An 18,677-nucleotide genomic window follows, 5' to 3' on the forward strand; every position below is an offset into this window, starting at 1 on the left:
TGATATAATTTTTTCACCTTATTGCACTTGACTCACAAAAGTCACTGTTTATTTGTTGATAAAAAATTGTTTATGTGACAGCCATATATTTCCTTTAAAACATAAATACTGTTTCTGAACTAATGACTTGGTACTTTTGGTGTGTTTAGTTGGTTGTTCTAAAATATTAGTATTTTGAATTTGACGTTGACAAAACTTTCCTTGTTGTGTTGTTTTGATTACTAAATGCTAAGCAATTGGGTTACCCGACAGAACCAACTGTAGATATTATTATCAACACCCAGGTTCTGAGGGACACAGGGTTACCCCGTTATCATTAATGGATTGCCCTATCGGGTAACGTCAAGGCAGTGGTTGTCATTCCTCCTGTCACCCTGGCCGGGCTACCGTATGCCATACTTTGAGATCTCCACCAGTGCTACCGCGATTTCTGACGCTTGAGAGGAGCCAGCACCACAGCAACTCAGTCGAAGGCATTAAAAGTTTGATGAGCGGCCCCTATGTTTTAGGCAGCCACTCAGCAAATTCTTATGTTTTTCAAAAACAATCTTCCAAAGTAGGAGTTTGTTTTTGAAAACGAATGACTCTGACAAACTAGGAGTTTTCTTCAAGGATGTGGGGGTCATTTTAATTTTTTCCCAGGGTTTCCATGGTGGTCTCAAACTGAATATCAAAGTACATCAGCCCATCCGCTCTAAATAGGGCAGATGGTCTGATGCACCTTCAGTGTAGTATTTCTGCCGGCAGAGTCAGCGGGCACCACTGTTGAAAGCATGATAGTCTGTACAACTCAAAATAGAGGAGCCAGACTGTCAGGTGGTGAACATGGTGCTCCACCATGTTTGTGGCAGAGTATTCCTGTCTGCCAAACTAAATCAGGCTCTTAGTGTTGACAAGCCTAGAGTCTGGGTCCTTGATTTCCAGATAACTGGAGTCTACAGTGGAGGAGTGAGACACATGAGGATGCATGTGGGGAGATAGAGAAGGAATTCCGGGTAGAGGGGTTCACTGTTTTGTGCACACAAAATCATCTACAAGAGTAAGTCCACAGGGGGGGCGTGGCTTGGCGCCGATCGTGATGGTGGCGTAGCTTTAGAGCTCCGTCAGGGCCCGCGACGTTACCCATGAAATCCGGCAGTAATCCGAAACCCCGAAGGCAACACAAGTGCCGCAACAGCTCCTGAGGGTGCGGAGCAGCAGTGAGATCTTTTTCGTGGCTCCTGCCGTCTGCGACAACCATTACTCCGGGCAGAGAACAGATTGCACAGCGGAGCTCTGGCCTTGACGACAGGGGGCGGAGTCATGTAACCAACAGCGAGGCCCACAGGCTGGGGACCTGCGGTACGAGAGAGCCGCGGTTTGTGGCCTACTATCAGAGCTTACATCGCGACTCATGTCGGACTCGTGGAGGCACCGCTCAGACACAGCGACTAGAGCAGCCAGTGCGGTGAGACCCGGGGGGGGGGGGAGGAATTGCCAGCGGGCTCCCCCTCGCCCCCACATGAAAAAGTTTGAACAGAGCCAAATCCCTGGGTCCCGCGTTGGGAACGCGGCAGTAACAGCCAGAATAGAAGATACACCCCTGACCTCAGCATAACAGAGGCAAGACGTTGGCAGGAGCTGGGGCCCATAGTGAGACATCTGGAGTGTAATCGGCGGCCACAACACTGCCGTCGCGCGATCTGCGGCGGGGGGGACGTGTGGGGCTTAGGACTCGATCACTATGCCGGAATAGGCACGACCCAGGCCAATATCCCGAGGGTAATGTCTTTCTCCCCCCCCCCAGCATTATAAGCACTCGCCCCTGCATGCTGGAATATCGCCATAAGAAAGGCAGAGGCCCTGCCTAAATGAGGGAGCGGCTGAATTCACTGACGGCGCCTGGGAATCAGACCTCCAGTCTAAAGCGCCTGGACTCGGCTACTTTGGATCAGTGACTGAGACATTGCGCCCGAAGATAGCGAGGAGGAGGAATTAACACAAGCCAGACCCAGTAGGCCTCTGGCAGAGCTACAGGCTGGACTAGAGCTGCGGACCCCCCGCCCCTCCCCCATACTCTCTCACTAGTGAATGATCAAACTGCCAGACCAACGCTTCCAGTAGACCGAGGTCTCACCATCCCAAGACAAATCGGAATCATCGATATAAATGAACATCCTAGCCTACAACAACTACTGGTCTGCGATACCATAGCATTCTTTGCAAAAAATGCGCTGTCTGGATTCACTATCTCGCAACACAATGACGAAACCAAAAGGCAATACTGCATCAACCCATGTCAACAAGATGGACAAATATGCAGTGTTGCGACAGCTGGCGGCCGATAATGGGGTGAATGAGGACGCCATACCCGCTGAGGAACCATCACTATCTCGCAACACAATGACGAAACCAAAAGGCAATACTGCATCAACCCAAGTCAACAAGATGGACAAATATGCAGTGCTGCGACAGCTGGCGGCCGATAATGGGGTGAATGAGGACGCCATACCCGCGGAGGAACCATCCCTAGGCTCCATAATGGCAGCGATACAAGCAGTCGGAACTAACTTAGAGACAAAAATTGATAAGGTCACGATTGAAATGAACCTTATGCGGGCGGATATGCGGAAAACGTCTGAAAGAGTCACGGCCACGGAAAAGAAAATGTAGGAGAACAGCAGACCGCAACACGTGAATTGGAGAAAAAGGTTAAAAAATTAATCCACCAGCATAAAGAAATGGCACTACACCTGGATGATCAGGAAGAGCGAGCCCGTCGCAACAACATACGGGTAGTGGGGGTACCTGAAGGAGTGGAGAGGCCCAGCATGGACCTCTTCCTAGAAGACGTTATCCTAAATCACCTCAAGCCCAAGAGGCTCTCCCCACTGTTCTCTATTGAGAGGGCACACAGGGCCCGATCCTGAAGCCAAGGCCTGGGGCGCCGCCTTGCACTATCATAGTGTAGGAGAGTAGGATCTGCTTCACATGGGTACCCCCACTTTTTGCTGGTGGTTCACTGTTTTTCGACCTTAGTCTGGCTGTGGCCCTGCTAATCAGGACCCCAGCCTAGCTGCTTCCTCTCGAAAATGGTTTCCATGTACATTAGGTACATTTTTAATTGGATTCTGGAGTGCCTTATAAGCCCCTAGTATATGGTATACTATGTACCTAGGGCATAGGTACCTCAGAGGCCTACCAGGGGCTGAAGCATGTATTATGCTACCCCTGGGAAGCACTCCAAAATGACACCACAGGTCTACTACTGCAGCCTGGGTAAGGTGGTGCTTGCACCCCTTACTGTGGTATAGGCTACCTATATCACTACTATTGCACACACATATAAAACCTATAAGTCACTGCTATGGCAGGCCTTAACAATCCTGAAGGCAGAGTGCTTGGTTTCTATGTGAGATGGTGCCCCTGCATGAGCAGAGCCCCTCTGCAGCTTTCGGAGTACCTCCTCTGATGCTGTTTGTGGTGTAGCCTGACCATCTACTCTTAAGTGCATTATAACCTCGCGGTAAATGCTAACTTTGGACTGGCTGCACGGAAACATGTCGTGTTTGGTGTCAAACACTTTGGAATACTACCCCCCCCCCCCCTGCCCCGCCGGGGAGGTAGCATTCCACCCTTCTAGAGGTAGAGACATGTTCACACTGGTCTCACCCGGTAAAGACTTCCTACAGCCCTGGCATCACAAAATCGATGCCACTGCCTCCTGCTGCTGACCAAAACTCCGGCAGGGAAGGCCTGGACAATAGGATTCCTGTCCCAGGGAGGTGTAACCACCTCCCCAGACAGGCAGATGTGTATTGGGGCTGGGTGGGAGCACTCTCTGGTGCTTTGAAGTCCTGCACTGGGGGCACACTTGGTGTCCCTGTGCATAGTCCAGTTCAAACCGGTTGCAGGGACTAACTGCCCCTGCTCTGGCGCGAAACTGGACAAAGGAAATGGGTGTAACCACCCCTCTTTCCAAACCCTCCCATAGGTGGGTCCCTAGAGTATGTCCAACCCGCAAACTTAGTATAAGTATGGGAACCCAGTCCTTGCGACTTTAGATTACCCTGGACGAAACTCTGCAACATATATCTTGGACCTTCGACATTCTACTTTAACTAGAAGACTGAAGAAATCTCCCTTGGGGTCAAGGAGTGACTCCCCTGCTTGGCAGGCACCAAAGAAGCAACAGTCCGATCTGCAATTCTGAAGCTCCTGCCAGACGTCGAAGTCTCTGCATCCCCAGAGGTGGATTTCCAGACTTCCCCGAGGCCACCCTGAGTCCACAGCAAAGCTGAGGCCCGTGGCTATCGTGGGTGACGTGGAACCGTGACCCCTGGACACCGTGATCTTTTGCTGATCCATCATCTTCCTGGTCTTCCTCGAAGTTGTGCTTTGGGCTCCGAGTAGCCCCAGCCTTGAGCACCTCCTGCACCGAAGATTTCTGGCCACCACTCCACGAGTGACACGTGGGCCACTTTCCAGTGCGACCGCTCGAGGCTCCTTCGCGATTGCCAGCCCGTTGGCTAGTGGGTCCCCACGAAGGCAACTCCTCTTCTGATTGGGCTTTCCTGGTTGCTCCAGACATGCCCCGACTTACCTTCCCTGGGTGAGTCCCCCACACCTTGTTGGTCTGCACCGACGTCCTTTCTCTGTTTCCAAGTGACTTGCCGTTGCCAAGGCTTGTTGGTCCAATCTGTTCGCCGACACCGCAGCACTCGACAGACTTCGTGGGCAGCTCGAATCTAGCTCCTGGTCGTCATCAGTGCCTCCTGGACCTCGTAGCTGAAGAGTCAAGACACCCGTCAACTCACCTGAAGCACCCAACATCTGTGGGTATTGGACTACCGTGCCCTTGGTCACTGGTAAGTGACCCGACTCTGTCCCCTCTGCTTTCAGGTTCCTTTCATCCTAGATCTGGGCTTTGATCTCTCTGGACACTTCTCCTCTTCACGGCAGCAGCACTTCCTGAGCAGCTTCCATTGAAAACAGCGACGCGACCCGACACCATTTGACACCTATGCACCCGGCTTCCCTGGGTGAGGCAACTCGAGGACTCCGGTGCTCCCGTGGGGTGTTGGCCCTAGACACCTCTAAGTCCAAAAGGGTTCGCTCGTAGATATCCTCCAAGTGTCCTTAAACTTTAAATTTCGAACCGCGACTTTCCCCATAGAAGTAAACGGCGATTCGCGGCTGTGTTCTCACACTGCACGCGTCCCCCGTGGGTCCCCTGTGTCACTACCTTGGGTGGTTCCTTGTGGTCCAAGCACTTCTACAGGCTCTAGGCCTTGTGTCTAGCTCAGTCGTGGTTCTTATACCACTTTATTGGTATATGGTTTGGTACACCCCTAGGGCCCAAACGTGTATTTGTGCTATTACTGTTGAATACTGGCTTGTAGCTTAAGTAGTTCAAACTCCAGTCTCATTAAGAGACTAGAGGGGTGTGTTTTATCTTAAATACATATATTTTAAATATATACCTTGTGTGGTTGTCCTTTCATTTGGTCATTCAAGAGATTATAGACTGGTAAAACAAGCTGCTTTATATTCCTTCAAGACTTAGCCTGAAGGCTGCTCTCCATAGCTACCACTAGGATAGCTTTCAATAAAGGTTGTCTTTAACCTATCACCATAAGGGGTTGTTTGGACTGATACAAGGTGCCCACTATAACTAGTGGACAGTGTATATCAGGCCAACTTCTCACACATAGCATGTATCTTGAACTTTCGTGATCGGGACGCAATCCTTCAAGCAGCTGGGGTGAAGGGCCACCTTCCCTATGATAACGCGATGGTCCGATTTTTCCCGGACTTTACTCTGAAATTGCAGCGAGACTGACGCTTCTTTGAAGGAATCAAGCGGGCTCTTAGGGACAAATGTCTTAAATAGATGATGTTCTTCCCAGCTAAGCTGAAAGGGATTGATGGAGACAAATCCTGGTTCTTGATGACGCCGGAACAAGCACAACGTTGGCTCGAGGAAGGTCTTGCTGCGTCCCAACGCCGTTGAGAAGAGACAGACAGTGGAAATGCCGAATGTCGTCCCAGAGACGCTGCGCATCGGCACGACTGCGCTCCACATCGAGATCTAGGAGTTCTCGATCCGGTAGCCCTCGCAGCAATACAGCACGTGCCAGAAAATGAAGGACTGAATGGACTACAATGGTCTGTAGATATCTCATTTATAGCCCTATGTGTGATGGGGGTGGGGGATCCCAACTGTATAGCCACAGCGGCTCCCTATGAGCAAACTTGGGGTGCATTGATTCAGTATCAAAGTAGAGACGATAATTTAAGGACTATTATGGACCTGTGATGCGATTTGGGCAGTGGGCAGTGTTGCGGGCCCGGGGGAAAGAGACTAATAGGCGCTAACACCGCACGACCCAAAGTTCCATGTTTTATTTTCATTTGGGGATCATAGGGACTGTGCTATTGGGGTGGTGGGTAGTTCTGAACCTACTAGGCAGGGATGCAGGGAGGGGTTTGATTTCTGGCTGGGGAACACTTTTGACAAATGTTTATTTTCATCGTAGGAATGTCTTTCATGTTAATGTTTTAATGGTTACCGATCTGCAACTTTTGACATATGGTCGCTTTGGACCTGGGTTCACAATAGCCTTCGCTGCTCGACGTGCCAAGACTACTAATATACCCAATGACGTTGTCTGACTCAATGACACAACACACCACACTGCCAACGCTGTCCTTCCTGTCTTGGAATGTCAATGGACTGAGGGACAAGATCAAACGGGGACTGGTGCTACAATATCTAAAACGTATATCACCGGCAGTTATAATGCTTCAGGAGATACACTTGATGGGCTCCATGTGTAGGGCCCTTGACAGATGGGGGTTTCAATTGGCGGCACATTCAGACTTCACCACAGGATCTCGGGGGGTAGGGATTCTGATACGGAAAAGATTTCCCTTTATTATCCACCATACTTTTAAAGATGACCGTGGCCGGTTTGCAGCGATCTCGATCCAATGGGAGGGGCGTATGATCAACTTTGTATCTGTTTATATCCCGCCCGCTCTGCAATCTCCCGCCCTTTAAGATCTGGGAAAATTCCTCTTAATGCTACCAGAGGGGGATTTGGTACTAGGGGGCGACTTCAATATGACCGTAAATGACGCATTAGACCGTACACCTGTCCGCCCACAACATCGTGTCAGTTCTCCCCTGGCCGAATTTTTAGAAGCACATGGGCTACTAGACGTGTGGAGGTTTCAAAACCCACGTGAGAGACAATACACATTTCACTCAGGAGTTCATAATAGCCTCTTCCGTATAGATTACATACTCAAAGCAATAGACAGTTTAGGCAGGCTAGGGGCAGCCACACATTTACCCAGAGGAATTTCAGATCACTCTCCGGTCAGAACAGAAATTAGGGCACACTGTGTTATTCAAAATCGTATGTACCCCACTATCCAGGATTACTCCTGAATTCTAAGATCAGGAAAGCCTTTGTCACTGCAACCACGCAATACTTCCAAGAAAATGAAGTGTCAGTCTCCTCCCCATCAACGTTGTGGGAGGCATACAAATCAGTGATAAGGGGTCAGGCTATCTCACTCATTGAGGGACATAAAAAGGGGAAAAAAATGCAATAGAGACCCTGGAGCAAGAATTAGAACACTTAAAATGCCAACATGCTGCTGGTCCCACGGATGAGGCAACTCACACATTGCGCATGAAAAGACAGGAATATAAGGAATATCTCTTGACTGACACCAAGTCCCGTATACAAGCCACCCAACGCCGGATCTATGAATCTGGAGACAAAGCGGGCAAGCTCCTCGCCTGGTTAGACAAGAGGGAATGAGCGCATAGATGGATAGCACAGATTAAAACAGACGAGGGAGAACTTACATCAGACCCACAACACATAGTTAATGCACTAGCACAACACTATGAGCGAGTCTACACGTCCACAAATGCTACCACTGTACAGGATGCACTCGCCTTCCTTAAAGATATTTGTATGCCACGGCTCACATCTCAAGAAACCGAAAGTTTAGAAGCAAACATTACGGTAGACGAACTCGATAGCCATCACTAAAATACAATCTGGCAAGGCCACCGGTCGGAATGGCATTCCAATAGAAATCTATAAATATACAGCAGACAAGATAGCCCCATACCTGTTAAGCATGTTTGAAACAAGTCGTGACATAGGGACACTCCCTAGAGATCAACGGCTGGCAACTATTGTGGTCATACATAAGCCGGGTAAACCAGTGGAGGAATGCACATCATATCTCCCGATCTCCTTAATTAATGCGAAAAATACTAGCCAAAACGTTGGCACTTAGACTCACACCCCATCTCGTCAAGCTGATCCACCCGGATCAATCGGGCTTTATGCCTGGCAGAAAAACAGCCCTGAACCTCAGACGCCTACTTTGTGTGCTGGGCAGAAAACACACTATACTGGTAGATGCCGCGGTCCTATCTGTGGACGCGAAGACGGCCTTTGATTCGGTGGAATGGGCTTTTTTATTCGCGGTCCTTCAACACTTAGGGTTCGGACTGAAATTTTGTTCATGGGTACATTTACTCTAAACCAATCATGTAGCGTACGTAGTTGCTAATGGCCACATAACGAAGCTAATCACCCTGGGTAGAGGGACGAGACAGGGCTGTCCATGGTCGCCCTTGCTGTTCGCATTGGTCCTAGAACCATTGGCGGCTTGGATAAGGTCGGACCCCATGATTCAAGGTCTAAAATGGAGGGAGGAATGGGAAGATCGTATCTCCCTTTATGCAGACGATGTATTACTATATATCACCTCACCCACATGATCCCTCCATGCCCTACTCAATATCTGCGCAGTATTTGGTTCAGTATCTGGATATGCCATTAACTGGGATAAGTCCATACTATACATCTTACATGGAACACCCCTTCGTCTTCCAAAGGACTGTTAGGTCCAGATAGTCACGGATAGCTTTAAATACCTTGGCATACATGTGACATCGGATCAAGACACATTTTTTGCTCTCAACCTACAAGCCCCCTTGCAAAAACTGAAACGTGACATCAAACATTGGAAGGCACTACCACAGGGTAGAGCGGCCCTCTTCAAAATGATGGCCCTGCCCAGATTTCTGTACACCCTACGCCATATCCAGTCCCTGACACAAACTTTAAAGCAGTGCACTTAGAGGTCACTGATCTCCTGTGGGATAGCAAACCGGCCAGAGTGGCAGCAAATAAACTGGTGCGCAGTTGGTATGGTGGCGGGATAGCCCTACCAGATATAAAAAGCATACTACTGGGCCTCATAACTCACAGTAATCAATCAATGGCTGCACGTGCCGGACACGGACCCTGCCTACCACCTGGACAGAATGACCATCGGGAAAGGAGGTGTTAATAGAGCACTTTATAGCAAACGAAAGGCCTGTGACCTTATGGGTCCAGCAATGCACACTATCCGTATATGGCACACGGTTAACAGACACCTGGGATGGTCAGGCAGACTTACACAACACACACCCTTATGGGACACAAGCCGATTAGGAACATTGGGTAACAGTAAAGGGTTCCAAAAATGGGATCTGATTGGCATTTCCCGGTTAGGGGACCTCTGGCGCAATGGAGAGGTAGTCAGTTTCACCTTTTTGCAGGAGCAGTACACAATGGCCCCGAGCGAACAGTTCAGGTATATGCAAATTAAACATGCAATAGAGGCAGCCCTCCCTTCTTCTGAGACACTCCCGGAATCATCGCCTTTAGAGGACCGGCTGCTCACTGACTATCTGCATAAATGAGCGACTTCACTAACATATAAAAAAACCATCAATAACCGGGCAGATCCACTTGTCCGGCTCAAGGAGTCCTGGCAGTCAGAGGTGGGAGACATGGATGACCCTGACTGGCGACAAGCGATAGAATTGCCTAAGGAGATGGCAATCTCCTCTAGACTACGACTGGTGCAGTTCAAAATATTACATAGGACCTATTACACAAGGGTTGTTTTGCACAAAATGGGGAGGACTCCTGACCCGTGCTGCCTGAGACACTGCGGAGACGTAGGTACCTTTTACCACACCTTATGGGACTGCATGAAACTCGTACCATATTGGGAGACAGTGGTGAGAACCATCACAGAGGTCACCCAGAAGCATGTCCCGCTAGAGCCTAAATGCTGTCTTCTTAATATATGGGGACCGACAAATCTTAACCATGCCGAACACCAATGGGCAACGACGGGCATGATAATAGCTAAACAGAACATAGCGCAAAAGTGGGGAGTAGAGACTGTACCGACGTTAATGCAATGGTGTAATGATATGGATATGGTCATGGTAGCGGAAAAGGTCACATTTATTAATAGGAAAAGCCCCAAAAAATTGGGAATAGTGTGGGGTAAATGGAACATATATAGAGGAAACATCTGTACACCCCTAGAAGACGACAGTGACTCAGACAAGAACATGTAGTAGCTATAGAAACATATGTGAGCCAATGTTTAAAAAAATTCTTTCTCGATTGTACGTAAAGAAGCGACATCAAGACTGTAACTTGTACAAGCAGAACACTGTTATTTTCAATAAAACTTTATTTGAAAAAAAAAGAGTAAGTCCACAGATCCGGACTCATATAATCAAGTCACACAGGTTTATGCCCAAAGATGGAACTTTTGACAAATCATACTCTGACTTGGGAATGTGAAAGAGGAGTTTCATTGACTGGGTGTTGGTTATGTAAATTGATTGGCACTCCTACAAATACATTAATCTGTCTGCAGTCGTAAGAATTTTGCCATTCTCACCCCTAAATGGTACTCCTGAAAAGGCTGAAATATGGTTCCAGGAAGTAATAGAAGGTGTTTCTCTACAGGGAGCAGTGTAACCATGAAGGAAAAAGGAATAAAATGGTACATGTCCCAATGGATAAATCCACCATGTTTATTCATGCCCATTGACCTATATGTAAACTTCCATTACTATGCTTTGGAATTTTTGGGAATTGTAAAAAGTGGTAAAACTACTCAAATTTTATGATTAAATCTATGAGGAGTAGATTTTTTACTTTCTCAACACATTTGTGTCTGGTACATTTCGATTTATTTACAACTTAGATATTATTGAGATTTAGTTTTTTTGCAAATCACGAAAATACACATCTTCCTACTTGTACATAATAACATATTCTGCATTCAAGGCGTGCGTTCTTTGCAGTTTCTGATGTTATTAAGCGTGCATGCTAATGAGACATGGAATAGTCTCACATGTACATACATGTCAGGTTTTTAAAGCATGTGTACAAATGCTGGACTTTCATTGAGTGTGCGCAGTAGTGAGTCACATGAGTCGTTGTGCTCCAATCCAAGGAAGGATTGATTGGAAGCAGCTCGTTGGTTAGTATCCTGTTTATGAATTAGCTAAAAGAGTCCAAGAGCAGATGAAATAACATTGGTTGTCAGACTCATCAATGACAGGTGGGCCTACCCCTTCTAGTCTGAGCCCTCCTACCCTTCTTTGTGTGCCAACTACCTGGCCATCGAAGAATATGCAGGTGCACTGCTGCCAGTAATTGAAATTTAAATGCCAAGTTAATAAAGTTTGATGTGCTCCTGAGGTATCGCTTTCTGGTCTGAAGCGTGGCTTGATATATAGTAGGTAGTTCCTTAATAATTGCCAAAATCAGTTGTTGCATCAGTACCTGGTTGATTCTGATCTGACTTCTCCCCAAGAATTGGGAAAGAAGGCAGATAAGTGGGTCAGAACCAGGGTGAAGTAGAAAGCTCAGAATCAAGGTAGTGACCAAAAGAAGCAAGATGCTAAAACCTCAGACAAGGGTGGGGAGAAGGGTAAAGACCAGATGTCTTCACAAGGGCCCCCAAAACCTGCATCTGGGGGGGAGGGGGGAGTCACAATCTAACAAGGGTAAAGGCAAAAATAAACCTTGGTGCTTCATGTGTAAGGAGAAACCCTATTGGACAAGAGATGCCAATTGTTCAAGGGCCAAGGATCCTCCTACCAACACCACCATTGCCCCTAAGGCAACTGTTCCCCCTAGTTCAGCTCCAAGTGGTGGTACTGGGAACAAGGGTTTAGTAGGGTTAACCCTGGGATCTGAGATGGATTCTGACTTAGTCAGAATTCCAACATAGGCTGTTCTAGTCTGTGGTGGAGGCATGGATATTGCCTCCTTATTTGTCAGTCCTAGTAATCCGGGCAAATACAGACAACAGCCTTTGATAAATGGAAAGGCGGCCATGGCATACAGGGACCCAGGAGCAAGTGTCACAATGGTGACAAGAGATCTTGTGGGCCCTGACCAGATCATACTTGGTGAGATGTACCTAGTGACCAGTGCTAACAATGTCAGGACAGACCATTCCTTGGCAGTTGTTAATTTCAGTTGGGGAGGGGTAACTGGCCCTAAGAAGGTTGTGGTTACCTCAGACCTCCATGTGGAATGCTTATTGGGCAATTACTTGGAAACGTCAGCCTGGGCTGAAGTGGCACTCAGGACACATGCAGCAATGTTGGGCATCTCTGCAGATGTGTTTGCAGTCACTAGGTCACAGGCAAAAATGTCTTCCACTGAACAGGCCCTGGATCCTGGAATAATGGACCAGGTGCCTTCCAAGAGAAGGAGCAGTAGGGGAAAGGCATTGCCTCCCCCTTGCCTCGAAGTGAGGATCAGTCTCCTGAGGGAGATGAACCCAGTCACTTTAAAGGAACCAAGTTGAGTTCTTGGGGACAGGGGCCCTCCGAGGCAGATCTGAGCCAGGAGCGGCTGTGCTGCCCCTCTCTTGAACCCCTCAGACAGCATGCTGCTGCTGAGGCTGCTGGGAGGGCCAGTGGGCCCCACAGGATCTACTGGGATGATGGACTTCTATATTCAGAGGGTAGAAACCCCAAGCCTGGTGCCACCTGGAGGTTGGTTATACCTTTGAATTTTAGAGGCTTCCTATTAACACTGGCACATGACATCCCATTAGCAGGACATTTAGGGCAAAGCAAGACTTGGGACAGATTTGTCCCTCACTTTCACTGGCCCCATATGTCAGAGGACACAAAGGAGTTTTGTCGCTCCTGTATCACCTGCCAAGCCAGTGGTAAGGCAGGTGGTACTACAAAGACCCCCCTGATACCACTACCTGTAGTATGGGTTCCCTTTGAGAGGGTTGGGATTGACATTGTTGGTCCCATGGATCCTCTAACTGCATCTGGGCACAGATTCATACTAGTGGTGGTGGACCATGCCACTAGGTATCCAAAGGCAATACCCCTTAGGGCTACCACAGCTCCTGCAGTGGCTAGGGCCCTCCTGGGAATCTTTTCCAAAGTGGGTTTCCCTAAGGAGGTAGTTTCAGACCGAGGTGCAAACTTTATGTCTGGTTACTTGACTGCTATGTGGAAGGAGTGTGGAGTGAATTACAAATTCACCACACCCTATCACCCACAATGCAATAGGTTAGTTGAGAGATTCAACAAAACCCTGAAGGGCATGATAAAAGTACTCCCAGAAAAGCTTAGGCGTAGATGGGACATTTTACTGCCCTGCCTTCTCTTTGCCTACAGAGAGGTTCCTCAGAAGGGGGTTGGCTACAGCCCTTTTGAACTTCTGTTTGGACATCCAGTTAGGGGTCCCTTATGTTTGGTTAAGGAGGGATGGGAGTTAACTCTCAAACCACCTAAACAGGACTTAGTGGACTATGTACTTGGTCTCCTCTCCAGGATGGCTGAATACAAGAACAAGGCATCCAAAAAACTTGAGGCTAGCCAGGAATTGCAAAAAGCCTGGCATGACCAAAAGGCTGTTTTGACTGTGTATCAGCCAGGACAAAAGGTATTGGTGTTGGAGCCTGTGGCCCCAGCAGCTCTCCAAGACAAGTGGAGTGGACCCCATACCATACTTGAGCAGAGGGAAGAGGTTACTGGGACAGGGCAGACATGGGCTTGCTCATGGCTACTGATGAGGGACAGGAGGAAGAGAGTGACCCACTCCCTGACCTCCTCTCACAGAACCCTGATGATGGTTCAGTTGATGGTGTAGCCTTGGCAGGCAGCCTCACTGAACAGCAACAGATTGATTGCAGGAAGGTCCTCAATCAGTATAGACACATGTTCTCACTGACTCCAAGTCAGACTACCTGGTGTACACATGAGGGGGACACAGGTGACAGTCTGCCTGTTAAAAATAAGATTTACTGGCAACCTGACCATGTCAGGGACTGTATCAGGACTGAAGTCCAGAAAATGTTGGAACTGGGAGTGATTGAGCCCTCAGATATCCCTTGGGCTAGTCCAGTAGTCTTAGTCCCAAAACCTCACACTACGGTGGTAAGAGAGATTTGAGGTTCTGTGTTGACTACAGGGGACTCAATACAGTCACTAGGACTGATGCTCATCCAGTTCCAAGGGCAGATGAACTTATTGACACTTTGGCCTCTGCCAAATTCTTAAGTACATTTGACCTGACAGCTGGTTACTGGCAAATCAGATTAGCTGAGGATGCTAAACCACAAACAGCATTCTCAACCCCTAATGGGTATTACCAATTTGTGGTGATGCCTTTTGGATTGAAGAATGCACCTGCCACATTTCAAAGGCTGGTGAATAACGTTCTCACAGGTCTGGAAGCCTATAGTGCAGCTTAACTGAATGATATTGCTGTCTTTAGCTCTACCTGGGAGGATAACCTGGTCCACCTGAGAAATGTTCTGGAGGCCCTGCAAAAGGCAGGCCTCACTATCAAGGTCACTAAGTGCCAGATCGGGCAGAGTAAGGCGGTGTACCTGGGCCTCCTTGTAGGTGGAGGCCAGGTTCAACCATTGCAGAGCAAAATCCAGACCATCATGGACTGGGTTGCTCCAACTACCCAGACTCAGGTGAGAGCCTTCTTGGGCCTGACTGGGTACTGCAGGAGGTTTTTAAGGGCTATGGATCTATAGTGACCCCCTTAAATGACCTTACCTCTAAGAAAATGCCTAAGAAAGTTCAGTGGACAGTTAGCTGTCAAAAGGCATTTGATGACCTGAAGCAGGCCATGTGCACTGCTCCCATTATGCAAAGTCCTGATTGTTCCAAACAATTTATTGTTCAAACAGATGCATCTGAATTGGGGGTAGGGCTGGGTTATCACAATTGAATGAAGAGGGTCCGGATCAGCCAGTAGCTTTCATTAGTAGAAGGCTGACCCCCAGAGAGAAACGTTGGTCAGCTATTGAGAGGGAAGCCTTTGCTGTGGTTTGGGCTCTGAAGAAGTTGAGGCCATACCTGTTTGTCACTCACTTCATTGTTCAGACAGACCATAAGCCCTTCTTATGGCTAAAACAGATGAAGGGTGAAAACCCCACTCTTGAGGTGGTCCATTTCCCTACAGGGGATGGACTACACAGTGGAACATAGACCTGGAAGTAACCATGCCAATGCAGATGGATTCTACAGATATTTCCACTTAGAACATGAAGACTCAACTGGTCTAGGTTAGTTTAATGTCCTTGCATTTGGTGGGGGGAGGGGTGTGTAGGAAAGTAGTATCTGCTTCTTATGGTTACCCCCACTTTTTGCTGATGTCTCACTGTTTTTGGACTAGTCTGACTGGGATACTGCTATCCAGGATCCCAGTCTATCTGTTTTCTCCCTTAAATTGCTATGTATGTACTTTAGGTACACTCCAGATTGGATACTGGGATACCCTTGTCAGTCCCTAGTGCATGGTACGCCATGTAGCCAGAGCATAGGTACCCCAGAGGCCTCCCATGGGCTGAAGCATGAATCATGCCACCCATGAGAGGCCATTCAAAATGACACAACAGGTCTGCTACAGTAGCCTGTGTAAGCTAGTGCTTGCACCACTTACTTAGGTATAGGTTCACTATATCTATCTAAATCACTACACTTAAAAACCTATCAGTCAACCCTTTGCCAGGCCTTATCAATCCTTAAGGCAGGGTGCTGGGTTTTACGTGAGAGTATGCCCCTGCATGAGTAGGGCCCCTCTGCAGCCTTCGGAGACCAGTCTCCGGGGTTGTCTGTGATGCAGCCAGACATATAGGTTAAGTTGCATTATAACCTCACGGTAAATGCTAACTTTAAAACGGCTGCTTAGAAACATGTCGTGTTTGGTGTCAAACTCCTTGGAATCATACCTCCCATACCAGTAACTGGTGTGGGAGGTATGATTCCACCGTTCTGAAACCACTACTGTGGGTCACCCGTCTACCCGGTACCAGCTTTCCTAACCCGGGCAGCACAAAATGGACGCTGCCAACCACAGACACATTTCTGCCCTCCTGCTGCTGAGCCAAGCTTGAGCAGAGGAAGGCATGACAATAAGCATCCTGTCACAGAGAGGTATGACCACCTCCCAGACAGAGTTTAGTGTATTGGAGCTGGGTGGGTGCACTCTGAGAGTGCCAGAAAGTCTGCACTGGGTGCACATTTGGTGTCCCTGTGCATAGTCCACTCAAGCCAGTTCTGGGAGCCATTGACTCCTGCTCTGGTGCGAAACCGGACAAAGGACATGGGTGTAGCCACCCCTCTGTCCTGCCCCACCCCTAGGAGGGTCCCCTGAATCTGTCCACCCCTTTCCGTGGGTATAAAATCGGTTACCTGGCTACAGGACATTGGATTGTACCTGGACAAGATTCTGCTAACAAGAAACCAAGTACTTTGACTGTCTACACGACGCTGGATGACTGAAGAATCTCGCTTGGAGTAAAGGAGTTACTCCCCTGCCCTAGCAGGCACCTAAGCACATCTGACCGGCTTGCTGCTCCCGAGCTCCTGAGAACTCCAAAGTTTTGAGGAACCAAGGAGGTGGGTTTCCTGAGGTCGATCTGCCCTCTAAGCAATTCTGAGGCCAGAATTCCTTGTGGGGACTGCGTGACCTGAACCCCTGTGCACCGCGTACATTTGCAATTGCATATGCTTGTTGGCGATTCCTGAGCTTGTGATTTGGACTCCGTGTTGTCCTGACCACCAGCCGTATTTGCACCAAAGAACTCCGGCCTCCTCGCACCGAGTGGTCTGTGGGCTGGTACTTTGCAAACTTGCTTGAGGTCTCTTCGCAACTCCTGGTACGTTGGCCTGTGGGTCCTGGCGAGGGTCATCTTGTTTGCTCTTGGGCTTCCTGGTTGTTCCAGACGTGCCCTGACTCTCCTTTGCTTGGGGAGTCCCCTAGACCTTGCTGGTCCACACCGTAACCTGTTTGTCCATCCTGTGTGGGTTGCTGTTGCCAGGGCTTGTTGGTGCTTCCGTCGGACATCAACCCCTCAGCACTCGACATCCTTTGTGGGACAGCTCACCTCCAGATCCTGGTTGTCCTCGATGTCTCCTGGTCCTCGTGGCTGCAGAGTCAAGCATCCCTTCTTCGCACCTGAAGCACCCGACATCGGTGGGCATTCGACTACCGAGCCCATGGTCACCTGAAGTGACCCAGACTCTGTCCCCTCTGCTTTCAGGTTCCTCTAACCTAGAATCCAGGCTTGGATTCCACCAGACACTCTTCACCGTCCCGGCAGCAGTACTTCTGTGCAGCTCTCCATTAAAAACGACGGAGGTTTCCGACACCACTTGACCCCCATGCACCCGGCTCCTCTGGGATAGGTAACTCTGGTACCTTGGTATCCACGGGTGGGTTGGCCTTAGAACCTCTTAAGTTCCAAAGGATTTGCTTGAAGTCCTCCTAGAAGTGTCCTTAAATTGCAAAACTGTAACCTCGACTTTCGCATAGAGTTGTATGGAGCCCGCGCTCGTGTTCACACACTGCACCCGTGCTCCGTGGGGTCCCAATCTTCTCACCCGGATGGTTCCAGCGATTCTACGTGTTCTAGGCATGGTGTCTATCGAGTCGTGATTATTATTCCATTTTTTTAGTATATGGTTCGGTCTACCCCTGGAGCCCGCTGTGTATTGTACTACTTACATTTGTTCTATTGATCTAATATTGTGTGCTTTGTGTTCTATTCTCGGGTAGAGAATTATAAGAGTGTTATATTAAGAAATACATATTTTTATATAAACACTTTGTGGTTCTCCTTTCATTTAGTCATTCAGAAGGTGATATTCTGGTAAAACAAGCTGCTTTACATTCCTTTAAGATTAAGTCTGAAGGCTGCTCTCCATAGCTACCACTAGGATAGCTTTCAATAAGGTTATCTTTGACCTCATACATCATAAGGATTGTGTGAACTGGTACAGGGTGCCCACTTTAATTAGGGGACTGCATATACCAGGCCAACTTCTCACAGTAATCATCTAAATTTACATGGTTTGTCAACAGTTAAAAAACGAAGTTAAGAAATATCTATATTTAGGGGTTACAAGAAATAATTTACTGAGTTAATGTTCACACTTTGTAAACACCACTTAACAATACCAAGGTGTATTCATAGTCTTAAACAGCCAACGGCAGATTGTGGGGAAGGTTAGGGTGCCCTTAGAGGCAACATGCATATGTGGGTCTATGAAACTTTGGATGCTTTGATCATTACATGTATTAGCCTGCTATTAAATGTGTGCATGTCTACCCCGTACTGCATGATTCAACTACAACTAGTTCTCACCGCCCTCTATTCTCAGGGTGGCAAATGTCTGGTTTTTAGGTGGTCTGCCTTGGGCCAAGGCTGATTCTGAACCCTCAAATGCAGTTCTGGCCACTGGACTGGCTAATAACCACAGTTCACTCAGCAAGCACACCCAGGACTAATGGAAACAT

The 18,677-nt window shown here is 48.3% G+C and overlaps 1 protein-coding gene across 1 annotated transcript in view; it reads left to right on the top strand.

The window, feature by feature from the left end:
* The window catches only part of DNHD1 (dynein heavy chain domain 1), an 856,151-nt gene that overhangs the window by 324,045 nt on the left and 513,429 nt on the right, over positions 1 to 18,677 (top strand). The window lies entirely within an intron of this gene.

The sequence above is a fragment of the Triturus cristatus genome, chromosome 8 (genome assembly GCF_964204655.1).
Source record: "Triturus cristatus chromosome 8, aTriCri1.1, whole genome shotgun sequence".
In the NCBI taxonomy this organism is placed as follows: Eukaryota; Metazoa; Chordata; class Amphibia; order Caudata; family Salamandridae; genus Triturus; species Triturus cristatus.